At 34.0% G+C, this 5000-nt stretch overlaps 1 protein-coding gene across 3 annotated transcripts in view; it reads right to left on the bottom strand.

Moving 5' to 3' along the window:
• The window catches only part of LOC136853542 (metabotropic glutamate receptor), a 188165-nt gene that overhangs the window by 85986 nt on the left and 97179 nt on the right, over nt 1-5000 (bottom strand). For all 3 annotated transcript variants that reach the window (XM_067129254.1, XM_067129252.1, XM_067129251.1), the window contains exon 3: nt 638-697. The gene's annotated coding sequence lies outside the window, so the exon portion shown is untranslated. The remainder of the gene's footprint in view (nt 1-637; nt 698-5000) is intronic.

Consider the following 5000-nt stretch of genomic DNA (forward strand, 5'->3'; position numbering starts at 1 on the left):
TTCATAAAGAAATTAACGAGTGTTTAGTATTAAACAGGACAGCGTAGCTGAATGAAACCTTGACTTTTAGACTGATTACGATAAATTTTGACTTAAGCAATAAGTAAACAATAGGAGGCGATATTTTGGGAAGTATATAAAAAATGTTGCCTTTAAAAGTAAGTAAATGAATAAAAAGGGTGTTTGTCTTCGCTCTAGAAAGAGCGCAAACTGAATATATATATATATATATATATATATATATATATATATATATATATATATATATATATATATATATATATATATATATATATCTATATTTATATGTGTACATATATATATATATATATATATATATATATATATATATATATATATATATATATATATATATATATATATATATATATATATATATATATATATATATATATATATATATATAAATAGTAAATATATACAGTATATATATATATATATATATATATATATATATATATATATATATATATATATATTTTAGGCTATATTCATAAATCAATAAATGAACAACCTAACCAAATGTCAAAGGCCCATGACCATGATAGCACTGTTTACGTTTCACTGGTATCAATAGAATGAGCCCAAAAAGTACACAAACAATGGAGAGGCTTACCGTCAAAACTTTCACGGGATCACTATTCCAGGTGGCGTTGAAATCTTCCTCACCGTCTATCTGTTAACAGATCAAAACAAGAGCATGACAGATGGTGGACCTTGAATCTTCCCAGTAGTTCCCTCCCACCCCCACCCCTTCTACTCTCCTTGTACTTTTCTCCTTAAAGATTCTTCGTCTTAATTACCTTCTGGTGTTTACGTTTTCACAGGAACGAGAAAAATAGATTGTTATACATGCTCATGAAATATTGAGATGCCAAGTTTTTCCAATTGTCTATAATTTTTTTTTCCTTGTAATTATTCTTCATATACTCAGTCCTTTCTCTTTGAAAATGTGATGAATCTATTACAAGTCCCGGTAATATTAAAGCAAAGATGAAATTCATGCAAATATTATATGAGAAATTTTCTAATACGCTGTGACTTCCAACAATTGCAACAGCTAAATCTTCAACTACAAAAACGGAATGATTTTAATACGCACATTGTTTTCTAAATGCAAACAAGTAAAAAATGCGCCGAAATTCCTTCAGCGCAATTGAGTTTCCTGTACAGCGTATAATCAAGGCCAACGAAAATAGATCTATCTTTCTGAGGTCTCGGTATAATGCTGTATGATCCGCGGCCCATGAATCTTTAACCACGGCCCGGTGGTGGCCTGTCCTATATCGTTGCCAGACGCACCATTATGGCTAAATTTAACCTTAAATGAAATAAAAACTACTGAGGCTAGAGGGCTGCAATTTGGTATAACTGGTGATTGGAGGGTGGATGATCAACTTAGCAATTTGCAGCCCTCTAATCTCAGTAGTTTTTAAGATCTGAGGGCGGACAGAAAAAGTGCGGACGGACAGATATAGCCGGCACAATAGTTTTCTTTTACAGAAAACAAAAAAGAACTTTGAAAAAAAAAAAATACAAGGTATGAGTGCGTAAGCGTGCACGACCACAGGCAAAGACCACAATTTGTATGATGCATGTTTACATTAAAAATATTTTTGCTTACTCATGGCTTCCTTTGATATTCCCGCAGACTTTCTATCCTTATACCACGGTATTTCACCCCTTATAATAATCATATTCATCCTTCACCTTGAACCTCTTCTTCCATTACAATATTCTTCTCTTATTCCACCCATCCCTTTATCACGATACTCTCTATTGTCAGAGTATCTTCCTTTAATTTCTGTTTACCAAAATACTATCTTTTATCACTAGTGGAATGCTCTTCCATTCCCTTGACCTCCGCTTATCTCATTCCCCTCCTTTATGACGTCAAATCACATTTTTCATATTTCTCATATACCACTACACCCTACCTTTGCTAGAAATCCCAATTCGTTAAAATTCTCTCTCTACAACATCACTTCAGAACGCATCCTCTCCATCACAATACTAAGTTATTTTATGACAAAGCGGTTTAGCTGACACAACCTTCAAATAACCTGAGTATGTCACAATAATATTCATATATGCCTTAAGGAACGGCGTGATGCAATGGTACATGTATCTTGACTATTTAATTTCCAGGAGAAGCACTGTCACTGTTGCACATAATGTCTTCTTTTAATTCTACTCGAAAAGGCTGAAATCTGAGATGCAATCCTCAGCGCAATGTGAGACGTTGCAAAACGATGGTGGTAACTTGGTGTATGTTCGTTTGTTTGTGCCTAGTAACAGCTTTTACATGAAGCATCTGTACTGAAGATACGTACGAACTCGATGAATTTTCTAAGCTTGTGTTCTATTCTGCCTTCAAATGACTTCACTCAAACGTTCATTCTAAATAATATTGAAATTTAAGCATGACTGTAAAGGCACAATACTTTTCACTGTTTATTTTCCCAATGTAAATAATATTGAAAATTAAGCATATCGTGTCTTTGTAAGACAATAATTTTCACTTTATTTTTCAAAAACGAAAAACATTATCCTATTGCAATCTTAATTGAAAACAGACAGAAGTGGTAAACTATACTAAATATATACCTTTGAATAGACTATAAACTACACTAAATATACTTTTAAAAAGGTAAAGTGTTCAATGATGCCACTCTAATTAAATTAGGTAAATATAATGAAAGCACTACTGAAATAAGAAAGGACAGTTTACATAGGCAATTTAATGAAAATATTTTTAAATTACTACCAGAAATGGTAGAAACTACAACAAAACTTCAAGTGGTAAAACTCATAAAAGTCCCTAAAAAATATAAAAAAAATAAAGAGGAGAAAACGATGAGATTACGCTGAAATAAATACTCTGAACTCACTAACGATAACTAATCATAAGAGCAAACTAGTAAAAAATGCGCCTAAGTTTCTTCTGCGCAATCGAGTTTTCTGTACAGCGTTTAATCAAAGCCCCGAAAATAGATCTACCTTTCGGTGGTCTCGGTATAATGCTGTATGAGCCGCGGCCCATGAAACTTTAACCACAGCCTGGTGGTGGCCTGCCTATATCGTTGCCAGACGCACCATTATGGCTATCTTTAACCTTAAATAAAATAAAAACTACTGAGGCTAGAGGGCTGCAATTTGGTATGTTTGATGATTGGAGGGTGGATGATCAACATACCAATTTGCAGCCCTCTAGCCTCAGTAATTTTCAAGATATGAGGGCGGACAGAAAAAGTGCGGACGGACAGACAAAGCCATCTCAATAGTTTTCTTTTCAGAAAACTAAAAATGAAAAACGAAATAACAAAAGAACTAACGGAAACTTGTAAGACAAATCTGGAAAGAATTCAGGAGAGATTTTACTCCTCAAACAAAGTCTCAAACTCCCGGAATCACTTCCTCAAAAAATTAAAAATTAACATAAAGGGAAAGCTAAAGAAAACCACGAAAACGTCCTGAAATAAATTCCCAAGACATAATGGGGACCCGAAATGAGAAACATTACTTCAATGCCTCAAACCCAATGAACGCCGTGCAAAGGCTTTTCCTGTCAGGCGTTGAACGAAGAGAAAGCCTCTTCCGACAGGCAATCTATTTCGAAAAGAAGAAGAAGAAGAAGAAGAAGAAGAAGAAGAAGAAGAAGAAGAAGAAGAAGAAGAAGAAGAAGAAAATCTTAACCTGAACGCTTTCTATTCACCAATATCAACCATTCCTTGAACGCATTCATCCCCAAGAAGGCATTTCAAGCGCGTGTCGAACTAAAAGTTCGCTTTCTCGCTTTCCTTTCGCGTGCCCGCGTGGAAAAACTTTCGTTCTTTGAAGTATTTTCGTTGTACATACGCATTAGTTAACAATACGCGCACACTTAACATGTAATTTCTGTATCCTGTCTTAAACTGAGAGGCGGGACTCTTGCTTCCTACGTGGTTAAGCTACGGGGGCTGCTTTTTACAGGATCTCCCTTTTCTCTTTCATCCATCTGGTCTGCTGACATGGTGTCCGGTCGGTAGTCCCCCCTGCCGTCATGTATATCTATACAAATAATACACACACATATATATACATATATATATATATATATATATATATATATATATATATATATATATATATATATATATATATATATATATATATATCACAATTACAGATACATAAATAGAGTTCAAATTAATAAATGCACGACAATGAATGAAAACAACACTCAATAAAAAGCAGAAAAAGTTTATATATATATATATATATATATATATATATATATATAATATATATATATATATATATATATATATATATATATATATATATATATATATATATATATATTATTTGTGTTAATTTTCATCAGTGCAAAGACAATAGCAACTAATAAGTGAACTCCCATTAATCTCGACGGTGACCGCAAATCACTTCTGATCGAGAAAGTGGAGAAACACCCTATATTTGCCTAAGACTGAGGAACCTGTAATTAACGTCTATACATTAAAATCATAGCATTGTAATTTGCGGTTCATGCTGCTATTTTAAGCAGCAGGCAGGTTTCGAACGTGGCTGCGTTCGTCTGCCACCAAGAGCCGAGTTTTTTTTTTAGTTTTCTGTAAAAGAAAACTATTGTGCCGGCTTTGTCTGTCCGTCCGCTATTTATTCTGTCCGCACTTTTTTTCTCCGTGCTCAGATCTTAAAAACTACTGAGGCTAGAAGGCTGCAAATTGGTATGTTAATCACCCACCCTCCAATCATCAAACATACCAAATTGCAGCCCTCTAGCCTCAGTAGTCTTTTTTTTTTTATTTTATTTATGGTTAAAGTTAGCCATAATGGTGCGTCTGGCAACGATATAGGACAGGTCACCCACCAGGCCTTGGTTAAAGTTTCATGGGCCGCGGCTCATACAGCATTATACCGAGACCACCGAAAGATTCTTTTCTTCGGCGCATTTTTTACTTGTTAATACGAAAACA

Source organism: Macrobrachium rosenbergii, chromosome 27 (genome assembly GCF_040412425.1).
Source record: "Macrobrachium rosenbergii isolate ZJJX-2024 chromosome 27, ASM4041242v1, whole genome shotgun sequence".
Classification (NCBI taxonomy): domain Eukaryota; kingdom Metazoa; phylum Arthropoda; class Malacostraca; order Decapoda; family Palaemonidae; genus Macrobrachium; species Macrobrachium rosenbergii.